Source organism: Lagopus muta, chromosome 8, assembly GCF_023343835.1.
Source record: "Lagopus muta isolate bLagMut1 chromosome 8, bLagMut1 primary, whole genome shotgun sequence".
NCBI classification, from domain to species: Eukaryota; Metazoa; Chordata; class Aves; order Galliformes; family Phasianidae; genus Lagopus; species Lagopus muta.
Genome location: NC_064440.1, coordinates 27,383,533 through 27,400,803, shown reverse-complemented (window position 1 = coordinate 27,400,803; position 17,271 = coordinate 27,383,533). Strand labels below are relative to the sequence as shown.

The window sequence follows — 17,271 nt, the reverse complement described above, 5'->3', positions numbered from 1 at the left end:
GAAAAGCAGGACTCTCAGAGGTAGCACTGATGTCTTCCTGGGTGGAGGAAAATCCTTCTTCTCTATCAGAATGTCCCCTTTTGTCACCCACTGTTGTGGTTTTGGCAAAATGAGTTACTGCCAGGGGATACATCGCTCTCAATCAGCTCACCTACGTGGTCAGGTATAGAGGTGGGGGAAATTGTTTATTCCTGATGTAAGGAAAGTGCTTCTGCATCTGGTAGTGCCTCCTGGGAATAATTAAAGTTGATGGTGACAAAACCAGATTAAGACTACTTGAAAACAGACTTCAAGATGTAGAATAGATAGCCTGACTTTCTTTCCCAACAGTGTCTCAACTCTTCAATTAAGTGTGTTATACATCCCACTTGAACAGTTGAATACTGATGGTTTTGTACATGCAAAGTTTAATTTGTTTCAGCTACCTGTGCAAATAATTCTAATCTTGAAAATCAGTTGACTTTGATTTGAATAACGTGCATGTATAAAACAGCAAAACATGTCTAAACTTAATTTGCACTGAAAGAGTGACTTAATAAAACAGCCAGATTTGATAGGCACTGAGTATCTTAGATGTGCACAGCTGATAACTGAAGTTTATCATACTAATTCGATGTAGTTAAATGTACCAGTTCTTTGGTAAAAACACAAAGAATGTTAGTATCATGTCTGAACAAATTACCTGTAATTACTTCCTGTCAAAACTGACGTAAAAGCAACAGGAAACAAGTTAACCCTCTTAATTGTTTGATTACTGGATATTCTATTGTCTGATGCAAAAAAAAAAAAAAAAAAAAAAGACATATTTTATTATTACCATAATTTTATTTCTGTAGAGCAGAATTACTTCACAATGCACACTTCAGTGTCTTTTGTTTGTAAATCATCTCAAGGGAACTCGCAAAGCCACTTCTGGCAGTCTCTGATAGAGGCGGGAATTTTATATAGCCCTCATGACAAACCTGTTCCCATGAGTGGTCTCCTTCATGGTCAGTTCCCGGTAGCAGTCTTGTGATAAATATGGTCCACGTGTTTTGAACCTCCATGTCCATGAGATCTCACCCACTAGTCTTCTGTGGCACTGCTGTGGATGACAGGCTTAGGGAATGCTTTAAGTAGACTAGACACCAGTGCCTTCTTTCCCCTTTGAGGACAGAATCTGGTCATCTTCAGGATAGTCAGTAAGTATAACAGGATATTTAATTTCTTCTGTTATCCTAACTGAGCAAAGAGTATGCTACAGGACAATGAAATGAAATGTCATCAAATTCAACAACAGAATTGTTATCCAAGTTGTAATTGCCGAATAAGAATTTGAGTCTGCTGTGATCTCCCTACCTCTTGGTCTGTAGGTGAAACCTGAGGACAGAATTTGGATACTTTATTAAGCCAGGAGTCATAGGAAGTCAGCTTTTCCTTCCTCACGCTCTGTTTATGAAACTTTAGGGGGACTAAAGAAAAGTATTGCTTCAGTTTGGGCACAGAAGCAGTAAGTCTGGAAATTTGGAATGATATTTTTATATTAAAATTTCATGTGGGCATAAAATATTCTTCCAGTAAACTGCTTTAACAGTGCTAGCCATGCTATTAAACGCAATGACTTTTTGGCCCATCTCTTTTATTAATTCAGAAGTGCTGTAAGTGATGCAGTCACTTCATTTATGAGGGTTGGGAGTTCTGGACATGGTGGTGATGGTTTGAAAGCCTGTTGCACACTAAATGCACTTGGCGTTGATAAATAGCTTGCAGCTGGGCTAGCAGTATGTATCACTTATTTTTTAAAACAGGCAGTTTGATCAGTGAAGAAAAAAAAGTAGACATGTCCCAATGTAGTGAAGGATACAGCTGAGTCAGTGAGGTGTGTTAAATACTAATGAATGAAACATGCTGCTAGTGTGGTCATCACTCATCTTTAATGACACAACTATTTTCACACCATTCAAATATAGAGTGTTAATGGCATACAGTCAGAAGAAGCTCAAAAAGAAGCAAATCACAGCATTTCCTCTTGGACTGCTCTTACTTAGAGTTGTTTTAGGCTTTAAACAGGCAAGTAATAATGTGAAACTGATAGAGCAGAAGCTAACTTAACAGTCCAAACGGATTCACTGTGTGCCTCCATTTAAAAAAGTTTATGGTGAATTTGTTACTCCTATTAAGCAATGAATGTTATATGGTTTGTCTTTGTGTTTTCTTAGTTTAAGAATGGAGTTGTATAACTGGAGTTGTAATTCACTAGTGGTGGATCATCGTAGCTATAGCCAAGCAAGGGCAAGAGGTGCCACCTCATGTTAGATATTTAACCTAAGGGTGGAAAAATTGTGTCACCCAGAAACAATTTTTGGAGGGAAACAGTTTGGGCTGCAGAAGGTTTTGTCTTAAACTCACTGTCAAAGACTTCAGCAGTGTTGGTTTGACATAAAATCTCATCTTGAATAAAGTACAAGTAAACTGGCTTGTGCGATTATATCGAATAACACTGTCAGGTTATGTATGCACCTAAAAAAAAAATCAGTTTCTGTGATAAGCTACATGAAAAAAACCTCAGCCTACATCTCAAATTGCTTGAAAAGTATTTTGCATCACAGCAGGTTACAACTTTGTTTAGGGTTTAACCAAGTACTGGAGCACTATTAACATAATCTGTTTACTGTCTGGGCAGATGATAATTGCTCCCAGATAGACCTAAGCAAAATTACCATTTTGAAATCATGAAGGGGCACTCAATGGCAAGGAGGGAGGAATTCTGAAGTTACCTGGGACTGAATTATTATTAAGAAATCCTTCTCAGTAGGGTGGAGTGAGTAAGAAATCATGAATCTTAATAACTCCCTAAGAAGGGTGTTGGTAGTACAAAAGGGAGGGATTCCCAGAGCTAGCCTTCTTGTATCCCTCAGGATATAAGCTACGCAAAAGGACTGAATCCCTGAACATCTGTGCTAAGAATGTGACAGCACGTTGGCTGGATAGAGAGGAAGTAGAAGAACCTTCTGGTACTGCGATAAGTAGATTTTCTACAGCTCACTCTAGTTTCTGTCCTGTCTATAAGTGTTTTGTAATTCAATTATCTGTTTCAGAGTTTGTATAAAAATATTTCTGTCTGTTTTCAGTTCATCTCAATTTGAATGACTTCCAGACACTTAACAAGTTTCGAGGTATTCCATCCTTTACAGATGAACTTTAATCTGCGATGCTGTACCACTTTCATGATATGACCTCCTCTCAGATATCACTCTTAAGTAAGTGTACTGCCACTGAGGTGCATGAGCTGCTCTAGTGATGACAACTCAGGACTGTGTGTCAAAGAACCACCTCTGGATTGGCAGCATTAGCCAGGAAGTTCCTTGATATGTAACTACTAACAATTACTGTTTCCTATCACTGAATCTTAGCAGCTTTAGTGTTATCTGCTGCCATGAACCATTTTCCACAAAGTATAGGAACATGGATTTAGGGAGGTCTTAGGGAGGTTTTAGGGTCTTGATAGATAGAGATGAACACTAAAACATACTTTTTTATGAGAGAGAGAAAATCTTGTCCAAGATGATACGGAGGCTTTCAAAAGCATTATTGTCTTGCTGAGATTGTACTCATGTAAATCCTTTTACACATTTACTTCTACATGATGAATACAAAAGTACATGCTCCTAGCCAAAACTGGTAACTGATCTTGTAGCAATTCTACCTGCAACATCAAAGGTATAGGATAATCAACAGTAGTGTCTTTCAGCATTATGCTTTCTGGCAATTTTCAGATAATTTCAGGGAGTTAAGGAAAAAAGTCATAATCAGAGAGGCTTTGATTTGTTTTTTTTTCCTTTTTGTTTTTCCTGAACTGCTTCTGGTACCATACAAATTCACATTCTAGTCAGAATTGATCTGTCTTCCCTTTTAAAATGCCTCCTTAAGATTTAAAGTGTTTTTTAGTCTTTATCAAACTTGTTCTTTAAGGTCACTGTTCTTGTTGATATAACAAAACTTCCCCATCACTTTTCCCCATTTGCTTATACCGTCTCTTTCCCAGTTCCTTTTTTTCATCTAATATTTGCATTTTTAAAGTTTACTCTTTCATTCAATTATACCCTCATCTTTATTTCAATTTGCTTTTATGATTTTTTTTAAATGTTTTATCATCATCTTTCTCTTCCCCTTCCATTATTATCTGGTCTATTCTACTTCATTATTCTCTCTAACTCTTCCACTTAGACATCAATCTGTCATTTCAGGTGCTGCTATTTTAAAGTAGTACTGGCCATTACATTCTCTTAAATTAATTGGAAAAATCTGTACTTTTTTTTTTTTAATAATAATTCAGGACAAAAGAGTGAGAGAGAAAAGAAAAAAGCAGCTTTCTTTGCTAGTAGACAGGGTGGAGGGTGGCACTGTTTGTGATAAATCTGTTATATTTCCAGTTAATCATCTGTGCTGGTATGTAACTTAGTGGGACTTTCTCCTGTTTCTAGCTTTAATCAGCAGGCCCAGGTTTTACATTGCTCCTTTTAATTCTTGCTTATGTACTTTACTTATACCCACTTACAAGCCTTGCTCCTCAGATCACTAGAAAAAAATAATGCTCTTTCAGTATGTCTAACTTTGAAGCACTAAGTGCTATTCTAGGTTCAGGCAAGGAATTTACTAAAACTCAAAGGCAGTAAATTCTTTTTAGAAGAGGGTAAATATATCACATGGCTTCTAGTCTTTCTTTTCTCACTAGTTTTAAGTCACTTCTACTGCTTCTACATATAGTTGCACTAGCATCAGAAATGACAATGTGCTGTTCATTTTTTACTTCATCATTCATTTACAAAGCAGTTAATATCAAATTCAAAAGTCAGATTAATGCTTTTTTTTTTTTTTTTTTTTTTTTTTTTGTATAAAACAAGATCATCTGGATTCCTTTGGAAGAGAGCTTTAGGAAGTATTTTTCCTTAGTTTTCCTGTTAGTTAATAAGACTCAGATTTCCATTCAGAGTATGAAGAAAATAAATCATCTTTGTGGTTTTAAGCAGTCTCAAGAGCCTGTCTGCCCAAAGCTGACATCAGGAGGAAGGAATCACTGTATCTTCCTTTTCTTGTCTGGGGAGCAGTGGGATATATTTAAACTGTCATACGGTTATTGTTTGCCAGTAAAGGACATCTGAGAGGATTATATTGCAAGGACACCAATGTCACACAGTAAATGTGACGTGTGACACATGGGGAACATCAGGCTTCCTTCCTATGGGCTGCATTAGGATGCCTACTCAATGGATGCCACGGGTTTCCATGCAGAGGCAATCGTGGATGAAAACCTCATGCTACTGAATATGTCTGCAGTAACCATACATGAGGAGCTCTTGCCTTTCACTTAGGACAAGACCAAAATACCAAAGCTGTTCGTTCTCTCAAAGAAGCCTCCATCTAGGAGAAGAACATGCTCAAGGAAAAGATGAGAGTAAGTTGGCTGATTCTCTCAAGCCGGTTGATCATCTAGGGGATCTCTGTGTACATAACACATGAATATTGAAGCTGTTACAACATCTGTCATTGCTAACGTAATTCTCTATTGCTAAAGCAACTTCTTTTCTCAGAGAAGCAACTGTGAGAGAACTCTAGAAACAATCATCTTAAATCTAGCAGGGACGTGAATAGTGGTAAGAAAGACATACGACTTACAAATAGCTAGGTCTGCTTTCTGAGAGCTTCAGGGACATTACAATGCAGTATGGCTTGCCAAAGCTGAAGAGAAAAAGGTGTCTCATAACCTGCACCACTTCCATAACTGGTTCAATGTATGAAATGAGCTACTTTGATGTTCTCAGATGCTTTCTTTCTGGCATTCCCCCAGCCCTGTAGCCCTGAATTTTCCCCGTACTGCCATAGTGTGTCTGCCATCCACCTTTCCAAAGAGGGAGTTGGGAGCAGAAAGCTTTTCAGCACTGCCAGTTCGTCCAGGAACCTGACTCAAGTGCCACTTGTCTGTTCCAGGTTGGCTTCCATTTTGCCTCTTTTCAGGTCAAACCTTTTATTTTCTACTAATAATTTCTAAAGCAGTGAACATATAATATATGCCTTTCCACCCCTTTAATTTTGCCTTAAACGGGTTCTGACCTTTTGGTTTTAATTAGTATGAGACAATCCTGATCTGCCTTTAAAAACTCTCGGTGAAGCAAGCCCATTCTATTCATCCTAATTGTATCTTTCAAATTGATGATTATTCCTGCCATCTAGTCTGCAGGAATGTTTGAGCTGCTCAGAGAGATTTGTAGTTAAGCTCCCAGGAAGTCTTCCTACAGAGTAGCACCTCCGGTTAATAAGAACCCAGTCCAGGCTCAGATGTGAAGGAGCTGGTAGACCATTACCCCTCCCCTTCCGTCAGTGAGAGCAAGGCAGTGCATTAGCTATTAACTCTAGATGTCTTCTATTACAATTTTCAAATGTGTACCGATTGATATAAAGTTTGTTCTGCAGAATATCAGAATTTCAAAACTTGAGGTTTTTTATGAGTCTTGGTATTGTCTTGGTCAAAAAGAATTATTGCTTTAATTCCATTTGGATAAAGGATGCCTGCCACATCCTCAACAAGTTCACTATGACTTTTATAGGTATGCAATCCCATTGCCTTCTCCAATTTCTCATAATTGATTTGTGATTCTTGAAGAAAACTGCAAGAAGCAGGGACTAATGGGAGAGAAATTTGCCCACTTTCACTCTCCACCTTCAGAAAATCCATACCTGAATAGAAGTCTGTGGTAAAGATTTTCACTGGTAAAGAAGGATGAAGGGAAGTACAGAAAAAAAACAAAACTTGTAACTCAAATGAGACAGGACTGTGCTGACTACCCAGATGAAGGACACTGCAGGTATTCTTTGCACAAATGCTCTAACTCTGCTTCCTCTCTAACTGCGGGGCAATGTCAGACACAATGGTGCTCAACCCATATCTCTTTATCTCTTCATAATTATTCTCTTAACCTTGAGCTTTCCTCTCTCATACGAAAGAATAAAGCACCCTGGATTTGTGTAGACAGGTTATCAGTGCTTTGTAGAGGAGCACTATTCTTGCTGCTGCACGAAACATCACGTAATAGTGGAATTAAACTAGTCTGAAGATGCAGCATCCAGCATCTTCCCACTAACAGGGAAAGAAAAATCACTGCTGGACTTAAAACCTCAACTTTACTGCCTCAAAGGGTTGTTGTTGTGGTTGGTTGGTTGGTTGTTTTCCCTGCATTTCATTCTGTCCAGAAATTCAGACCTTTAGCAGCCTGTAGTAATGACCACAATAAAAGCACATGTTGTGTTTATTCTTCAATGTCAAGTAAATAAAATAGCCCTTTACTAATTTACCTCTTTATTTTTGAAATGTTAGATTAGTCATTATTAATCCAAATCACTGTTTGAAAACATTATTGTTGTCCACCAAAAGTAAATGGAAATTATTCCACAGACTTCACAGCACACTGAAACAAGTAAAGTGATAATGATTATTCTAGTGCTCATTTGTCTATTTTGGGATATACTGAAAGCAGCATTCTCACATGTTTCTTGTGAAATAATTCAGAAAAAAATAAGTCACTTTTGGAATTTTTTTTAACACTGCAGTTTTAAATTTGCAAAGTCTCTCAGTAGGTAGCTTACATTTGAATATATGAATAAATGTTCTGAGTAAGAAAAGAGAAGAAAATACTACTGTTAATTTTAGTCCATGTGCAACAATTGAGAGTAATCTTAAGCCAACCAGTAACTTCCACAACAGACATCCCTCTCTGGAAAAAGCATGGTAGTCAATACAGGTTGTGTATGTAACACATATATCTTCAGATTTCTACCAGGTAACAAAAATAAATGTTAGCCTCTCATTTTGTTGATCATTTAAGCCAGCTATAATGCTCCAACCTTTTAATGAAAAAATAATCATTTGAGAAGTGTCAATCAAAGAAGACTGGGTGTATTAACAGCTGAATGCTGCACACCTAATAGGTCTGACTGATCTCTGTGAACATGTCTTATGCGTCAGCTAGAAAGCTGTCTTCCTAGAAAGCCATCCTCAGGGCACAGATAGTTTTCTATTTCTGCTGAGCTGCCTTAATCAGTTCAGAGATGGAAGCTCACCAGATTACAGCATTTTATTTCCTTAATTACAAGATGTTTGCTCCATTCTTCTCCCGCTAGACCATTTACCCTTGATTCCAGCTCTGTATTAAATGTTTTTAGATATGGGGTTATTTAGGTATTAGTGAAGCAGAATCCATTTTGACTGTGAGCAATTAAGAGAAAGCACGCATCTGATCCCTGGAAAGGAGTTGCACTAGTTTCTGAGCTGATGCTCATTAGACATTCTTGTAAGGCTGCAGACATTGGTGGAGTAATGATGGCTTAGCTTTGCAAAAGGTATTTGTCCAGACTAATAGCTCTTCCTGACAGAATCAGAATTATTATAACCTGCTCTACAGCTGTTAAATGTAGAATTACAATAGTTAGACCCAGTTCCTTTTTTTCCACACAAATTCTAGTCAGGAGAGTTGTGAGAGCATCAGGTTTTGTTTATTATTCAACATCATATATAGATGAGCTGTAGCAAAGTGCCATTAGACTTTGGTTCACGGTTCCAGTGAAGTCCCTGAATAGAGCAATCTTTTATGGCTGGTTTGGACTTATAGAAATGGCCACGATCTCACTTCTCATGTTGCTCAACTTGATTTAAAAACATCTTAAAGATTCCTGTAAACACTTGCAAAGGTCAGACTAAAACGACACAGTCGTTCAAACGAGAAGCAGCTTCTGCAGCGTGTGGCTTTATGTCCATGGCCGCGTCTCAGGAATTCCATGCAACTAGTATCGATGGTTTCTGGTGGATGTGTTGAAATATTGCCTCCAGCAAGAAAGCTGAATAGCTGAAAAACTGAGTAGTTGCCTGTATCATGGTCTGAAGGGTTCATCATGCAACGCTCCTCCCTCCCTTCAGGAGAAAGCTGAGGGGGGAAAGGAAGAGGGGAAAAAAAAATTTTAAAAAATCGAGATAGGAGAAGCTAATTTATTAAAAGGAATGTGAGATAATGCGAAATAATTAACAGTAGTGCATCAAAACAAACCAAACATAAAATGAGAAGAGAGAAAGAGTCAGTGTGTCAGTCCAAGTCTTTATTGGCAGGCCCTCCGTGGCTCATCGCCTGAAAAAGACAGAAGAGCTCTTCCCCCCTTACCCAGAATCAGAAATCACATGGAGGCTCCTGGAAAATGCAGTACATCCCAGTATATCTTCCTCTTGGCGAGTCAGAACTCATGCGAAGCTGCTAGAGAAACCAGGAAGTAGCTCTGCAGTGCACTGTGCCTCTGCACCCAAACAGCCTGTCATGATGTCATGATATGGAATACTGATGAAACCAGGATCTGCTTGATTTTCAGTCTTAAGAATGAGGAGAATAATGCCATTGGCTAATTAGTGTTGTATTTAGTGTTGCCAAAGTGCACGAACATAGTGCTGCCATCCCTGTCAGCACTCTCTGATGAAAGATCAAAGAACTCACTGCTAGTTTAGGCTTTGTGCTCTGGAAGAAAACACTGAGTTTCTAACTGGTGTTATGTTTTGTAAAATAAAGTGTCATTTATGTAATAGGCATTTCCAGTTCCAGGACTAAGGTGCTGGAGCTGAAATTACCTGTATTGTGAGCTGCTCTGAGTATAGATTTTGTTTGTTTGTTTGTTTGTTTGTTTTCCCCTGTAGATCTAGAACCAGGAGATTTTAGTGGATTTAAAATTAACGAAGTTATTAACATAAACACAGAGTAATAGTAAGAAAATTCTCCAAACTTTGAAAAAATGCAAGTGCACGTGCTTTTAGGCATACTATAACATACCCCTGTATTGCTACTTGGTTCTGTTGTGCTTTAACCTGGCAGGCAGCTCAGCACCATGCAGCCATTTTCTTACTCCCCTCTCAGTGGGAAGAGGGAGAGAATCGGGGAAAAAAAGTAAAACTTGTATTAAGCTGTTTTTATTTCATCTCACAGGAGTGTAAGTGCTGCTTGGCAACTCAAACAACAGTGGCCACTAGTAAAAATAACTCTATCTCACCTGAAACTCAGAAAGGTTCGTATTATTTATTTTCTTTTATGTATTGTTTTACTTCTAGTGGTAGTTTGCCTATGAGTTTTAGTTCAAAATTTTGGGGGAAGATGCCTGATTGATATATATGCAGACAGTAGACAAATATATATGACTCCATTTGGCTCCTCCATTTGTGACAATATGGATGACAACAGTTTCATTCACTTGATACCCTGCTGGTTCCCAGATAGACTGTTTCCTATAGCTGGTCCACAGGAGTGCACCCTAAAGTAAAGGAAAGTAAATTTTTCTACAAAGTGGTCAAACAAGAAGAACTTGCTACAAAGTGTAACTTTTTAATAACACCCTCTAAGCACAAAAATGAATGTAAAGCAAAGAAGCAATGTATTTTAAAGGCAGACAGTACATCATTTCTGCAGCATCTATAGCACATGCTTTTCTGCAGCTTCTGACAGCTGAAAGCACTGAAACGTGTTGCTTACAATGAAAGAGATAATTCAAAGAAGTAAAAGCTAAAACAATTTTCTTGAGAGTATAAGATGGTAAAGAGACTTGCAAGGATCTCTACAAGAAAGAAAGCAGGCCATGGCAATTAAGTGACAGCTGTCCACTACTGCTTCATCATAGACGAGTTGTTTTTTTGTTGTTTGTTTTACATTTTTCTCATCCATTTTGTTTTTAATACTTTATTGAATCTGCAGAACTTGAAAACTGAAGTTTGCAGTTTAGCCCAGGTATTATGGAAGCGAGCATATTTTTAGTAGATTTGAGATCAGCAATTTGAACGCTGCTTTTTTCAAAGAGCCACAAAGTTATCAGGTACTTCTCAGCACAGTGAAGAGATCTGAAAGTCTCAAATAGAAAGAACCAGTGCAATCATGGTTCATAATGATTTCAGTATGAAGTATTTAATTAAAAAAAAAAAAAAACAAAAACAAAAAACAAGCAGACATTATATTGTTACACTGCAGCAAACGTGACAGAATTCAGGATTTTCTTATAATGTATGCAGTGTACTTAAAGAATGGACATGGCTTTCAAAATGCCTGGCTTTTTGCCACTATCAGTCTCCAGAAGTGGCAGAATCTGGACAAAACAGAAATGCTTGGCAGTGTCCCTACACCCTCATACTACTTTCATGTCTCTGCATTCCACTGCCAAGGCTCTTTGCCACATTCACTATATAGTCACCATATTTTTCAGTAATGATTGTGACATGCAAAGGATATGACTCATCAATACCCTAGAGCCTGTGCCTCACTCCTAACATATTTGTGTTTCCATTGATTTCAAGGGGCTCCTAAGCATCTGAGTCAAGACAAATCCTTGCCTGTATAAGCGTGGGAACATTATTTAAACTCGTGAATTGGAGCCTGACAAAGTTTCAGTACTGTGTTCCTCTATAAACTTGTTTTATCATCATTTTCAGTTAACAGTGAAAACCAGCCCTCCTTTAGGCTCAGTAGGTGACCATGGGAGATTATTGCCTTAGGGTAATGGAAACCAAGTAATCTTTCTTCCACATTCTCTTGGAAGTTTACCAACCAGCAGCACAATGGGGGGTGGAGGGAGGAAAGTCACATCCCATTGTCTGAACCGGACTTGCTGTCCCCTATTGAACATCAGTGTACATTTTTCTAAGGGCTTAGAGATTTATCAGATGGAAAGCTGCTTTCTGTCAAAAAAGTTCTTAGTGTATGCACAGTAAAGAAAATTCTATCATTTACGTATAATTCTCTGGTATTTAAGCACATCTGTAATCATTCGTACCTTGTAGTCTGTGGATGCTTTGCAGTAGCTAAAATTAATTTGTATTACCTTTTAGCTTAAAACATTTCAGCAAAGTAGTCTCGCTTTGGATATCTCAAAGCAATGCCTTTTAAAACCCTTTTTAAAGGCATAAAACCAGTGTTGAAATAAGTTCTCTAAAACAGCTCTAGCAGTCAGCTTTTTTTTTTTTTTTTTTTTTTTTTTTTGAGGGAGGTTGCTGGTATCTGGTTTTGCTTCTTCAAGGATATGACACAGTGAAACAAAAGGAAAACATTTTTTGTTTCCTTTCTGAACTTACATTAACAACCTGCTTTCTTCCGAAAACAGACAAGAGTTTCAGGACCACGTAAATATTATTACTAAGCTTTAAATGCCCTGAAAACAATGTCAGGCTAAAGCAAACAGTCCACAGAGCAGATGCTATGCCTATTAGCAGCACCATGACAGTGTGTATCACTGTGTCAGCACCAAATAGGAAACCCTTCTCAAACCATCTCTTCCTGGGTAATGCTGAAGGAAAACTGTTTTAAACTCATTAGTACCTCAGGAGCAGAACGCATACATATTCCATGTCCCTTGCCTCCCCAGGCAGGCAGTCTCTGGTCAGTCACTTTGGAGGCCTGTGCTGAGGAGAGCCAGTGAGTTGTGGGGACAGAGCTTCAGCTTTGAATCTGAGCTCTTATCAACAGTTTTTCTTACAGATTCCTCTGTGAGATCTATAGCATTAACAGCAGTGGACTGTTGTGAACACGTCCCTGTCTAGTGAACACCTCTGTCGACGAGATTATGTTAGCATAAAGAACGATTCTGTTTTGCCTCAGGAGTTCATTGACTTTCGAGATGAATGCTGTTCCTGTGCTGTTACACAGTGTGACTCAAATGGTGTTTCAAAAGGAAAAGGTGCACTGCTTTTTATACACCCCACTCTCTCCTGCAGAAATCAGTTTTCTCTACTTTAAGTTTCAGATTGCACTGAAAACTCTCAGCAACACCCTCTGAAAAAGCAGCGCTCTGCTGCTTCTCTGTTGGCAGTATTTGGCCCTTTTGCACTGCACACGCCTCAGTACTCAACAGCCCCAAGTTCTGTGAAGTGATCTGAAGCGTCCTCCTGTGAAAACAGCAGCTCTGGTTTTAGTACTACAGCACTGTGATAATATTGGTTTTACTAGCTCAAAGTTCAATTTCTGTGTAATAATAAATAAAAAAGTCCTGCTCGTACAGCTCTTTAAAAAGAAAACTGCAGAGATAGCAGCTTTTCACATTGAGGGAAGTGATTATAGGCCGTGCAAGTGAGGAAGACAAGAAAGAGGGAAATGACAAGAATCAGACACTGCTGCCCTGCACGATGAATCTGGCACTCAGCACTGTGTAAGTGGATGATCTGCTCCTTAGAGGGAGGGGGCACATGACTGGCAGTTCTTTTTCTGATTCACTGCTTTTTAGAGGTTGCAATAACCAACACTACTTTCTTCTAATTAGCGGTACCTGTGATATCATTGTCTATTTTGCTGGGACGAAGATTAATATGCCTTCATTTTAGGGTAGGCAGGGTAAGTTACATTAAAACATAAGCCCTCTCAGAATGACAGCATGGAATTCCAGTTTTCCTATGCTATGAATTTGACAGTCTGTATATAGATAACATTATCCTGGAATTGCACTGTCCAGATTGGTACTTCTGGTCATTTGAGCTAAGCTTCAGATAAGCTTGTCAGCAGGCTTTAGGATGGGTATCTCCTAGAATTTGGCCTCTGCTTTACATGGGAATTTGGCAATCAATCAGCCCCAACCAGGTATGCCTGATTTAGCGGTCGGCAACCCTGACCACAACAGGTTCTGTGACTCTATGATTCTATGACCTGAGCAACCCTGAGCAGTCTGTTTTGAAGTAACAGGCTTGCCTAAAATATTCCTAGCTTCTTTGCAAAGTATTACTTAGTATTGACTTTATTTTAGCTTCTCTTTGGTTTTAAGGAACAGTGTCTTGGAGTTCCTTCATTATGTTGTCTGCCAAAGGATGTTACGTTGTGCTTCAAAAAATACCTCTCAGTTTTTTAGTGAATTTTTGTCTGTTTACCATTTAGTTTTTAGTGTCCTTTTCCAGCTGCTTTACCAAATAAAGGCATGAATTCAGTCTTGTATGTTTTTCTTGGGAAAGTATACAATTATTTCATTAGCTGTACCACAGTGGCACACCTCTTGTTGTGTATATAGGAATGAATTTTCAGTTATTAAGGGGAAGGTAAGTGATAAATGAAGAAAAGGTTATCTGGGAGAGATAGCAAACATAAATATTGTGAATGAAATCAAGTATTTTCAAGCATAACTTGTTTATTTTCAGTTTCAGTGCAGTCAAAATCGGTATCAAGCTTGCTTGAGGCTTTTTTGCTTCCCTTGAGTTTGACAGTCCATTTGTTATCTCTGTAATTAATGCTATTTCAACCCAGCCATTATTTTTGTTCCAGTTGGTTACTGGCATTCCCACTCACAAGTCTCCTCAGAGCTCTCATGATGCTCTCACACCTGCCAAATGCATCATCTGACATGTCAGCAAAGACGCATGACATTGTCCCCTCTTCCGCAAGCAGTCTGTCTAGTCCCACGCTCATTTGAGGATGTGGTTTAAACCTCTCTTCCTTGTCCAACAGAAAACAGGATACATTCATCACTATTACTTTGTCCTGCTGCTATAGCTCAGTCTTACTGCAGTTCTGTTTTATGTAAGTCATCAGGTGAGGCTGTGAAGCCATACAGCTGAAAAATAGCAATGGAGCATGGCCTCCCTCTTGCTCTGCCTCTCTTCTCAGCTTTAAGCTGTGTGTATTCACATGAACCTTCCTCCCCATGGTATTTCAGTGATATTCACCTCAGACTTTCACATCTTGTCATTTGAGCCATGTTCTGTGCTTCATCATTATTGTACACTTCGCAAAGATGCAATTAGCAGAGTGGTGTGCTTAGGCTGCTACTGTACAGGCTGTATAATTAGAAGGATGGAAAGAGATAATCACAAATAAGGGAAGCATTTACCTGTGCTCTAGGCTTGCAAAAAAAAGCAAAACAAAACAAACTCTAAAGGCAGTGATCTCCAGAAAGAGAGCCTTCCCCAGTGGCAGTCAGCCAGCTAGCACGTGACTAAGGTGCTAACTTAAGTAGGGTCTAGGAGAGGTGCAGCCAGGCTCCACCCCTCCTTGTCACACAGCTGAACTGCCTTCACCTGTGCTCCCATACCTGACTCAGTCCTTGCCTCAGGTGATCAATCAGGTGATCAAAAATGTGACTCAACAGTTCCCATACAGTTGTCTATCTCAGCAGAAGTTTACTTTTTTCTCTATAGCTGTTCAAGCTTGAAGTCACACTCTTACTTGTGTCATTGAAACTGTAATTACAATCCAATTGCGCAAAACATTTGTGGGCAGCAATGTGCTAAATAAAGCTACAACACCTAGTAGTGCTGTGCAATGCTTATAGTGAAAGATTTGGAAATTGAGGTGTTTCCTAATGTAATTCATAATCCTCCTGGTACCCCTTTATTTTTAGAAACTGGGGGCTTTAACATTTAACTTTTCCATTGCAGAATACGAGTGAAACAAATTTTAAAATAATAATAAAAAAGTAGAGGGAGGGAGAACACAACAACAGCAACTTCAGTAGATACCAGCATTTCAAAGAGAGGTGGTGTACTTTTAAAGTTGCTAGGACCTTGAAGGCCAGCATCCATCTTCTCCCTTCAATTATTATATATAGCATTAGCAGGCATGGAAGGATCAACACAGCAAAGCTTAAGCTCACTCTTTTATGAGTTAGTTGTGCTCCCTAAGCAGAAGGACAGTTAGCAATAACTTTGAGTTTGAGAGTCTTCCTGCTGGTTTTACATTTTCCTACTGGTACAGTTAACTTAAAAACAAACAGGCCTAAGAAATATTCCATTCATAATTTGTTCTATTTCTCCAAACAGTATCTGTGGTGCTTCTTTTCTCTCAGAGTTCATGTTCTTGTTATCTCTGTGGATGTCCCTTTGATGCTTAAGTTCTATGATAAAGAAGGGATGAGGCATCAACAACATCCTCTGCTGTCCATTCAAGCTTATGTTACTGAAGCATATCTATAGTAGATTTTAGTAATGCCCCTTCCACTGTTGAAATTGCATAGTCCCTCCTCAGGCATTCAAAACAGGTAGAACAGAAACTTAAGGATATCTTGGCATTCCAGTTCCACCTGTTGATGTTGAAGGAATTGCATTCATTTAAAATTTGTCATTTCCACTTCTACATGTAACAGAAGTGCCAGAAATGGGGAACTTCACACCAGTTGCTGACTAAAATCTAGCTGCGCTTTTATGGCTCATTAGATCTTGGTTATAAGTAAATACTGCTAATCATTAAAGTGGAGGTTAAAAATTGGCAGGGACTGACATAAAGGATACTGACTTTCATTTTCTTACTTCAGTCTGTTCACTGATCCTTTCAAATAATGTCGAGGAGAGTACTGTTAGTCGCTCCCATTCTATTTGAGAAGAGGGTGTAAAATTCCTGAACATGTAAAGAGATTACATTAAAGTCAATATTTCCTTTTCAGCAAGGTGGGTCAGTTCTGGAATCAATCCAGTTTTCTTTTATAAATACAAGCCTTTAGAGGAATTTTCAGTCCACTCCACCTAGCCAGCTAACAGAGTTTGTTAAATGTTTTGAACCCTGCACGACTCCGGCAGAGAATATCCTATATTTATTGATACAGAGGCTTTTTGTGGTTGGGAACACGAGTTCTTTGTGCTCAGCAGTCTCACACTAGTCATGTGCTAAAGGAAGCAGCTGACCACAGTGCCTTTTCATTTCATTACGCCTTTTTACTATCTTGTCCTAAAAAAGTTTTCCAACGTTATCAGATAGGTCAATCCCAAACCTATGTTCTACTACTTGTTATAAGAATGGAAAGGCTGAAGAATAACTGGTGCAACGAAGCAGTATGAACTGTATGTCTGACAAATCATACAATTCAGCAGATGGTGTGGGTCATATCCTCATATTCTTTGGTATGAAGACAGACTCTAAAAGTGACTCTGTGTCTGAAACTAGTGCTACAGAAAAAAATACCACAGAGAACAGGTGTCTTCAAAAGTCAGGAAGGAAAGAGAAAAATAAACACAAACATTCTGGGGAGGAAGAAGGTTGTGACACGTTGTCCTTACTTCTAGTATCTTCCATTTTGAATCTTCTCCCATCCCTGCTACAGCAAACCTGCTGAGTCTCTGATCCAGGGAAGGGCTTTGAGCTGCTTTTGATAAGCAAGTCTAGCAAGTGGTGCTAAAAGAAATAACAACACAGTAAAGTCACAGCCATTTAGACAAAGTTTTCCCAGAAAAAGTCTTGCTGTGGATAAGTGAAACTAGCATTTGCTAGCTTTGCAAAACGAACGGAATAGCTACAAGTCAAACTGGCTTCTGTCCAACTG

The 17,271-nt window shown here is 38.7% G+C and overlaps 1 protein-coding gene across 2 annotated transcripts in view; it reads left to right on the top strand.

Moving 5' to 3' along the window:
• The window catches only part of SLC39A10 (solute carrier family 39 member 10), a 114,203-nt gene that overhangs the window by 52,850 nt on the left and 44,082 nt on the right, over window positions 1-17,271 (top strand). The window contains exon 1 of one of the 2 annotated variants that reach the window (XM_048952364.1): window positions 13,091-13,188. The exons of the other annotated variant lie outside the window; for it this stretch is intronic. The gene's annotated coding sequence lies outside the window, so the exon portion shown is untranslated. Of the gene's footprint in view, window positions 1-13,090; window positions 13,189-17,271 lie in introns of those variants that run through there. 2 annotated transcript variants of the gene reach the window in all.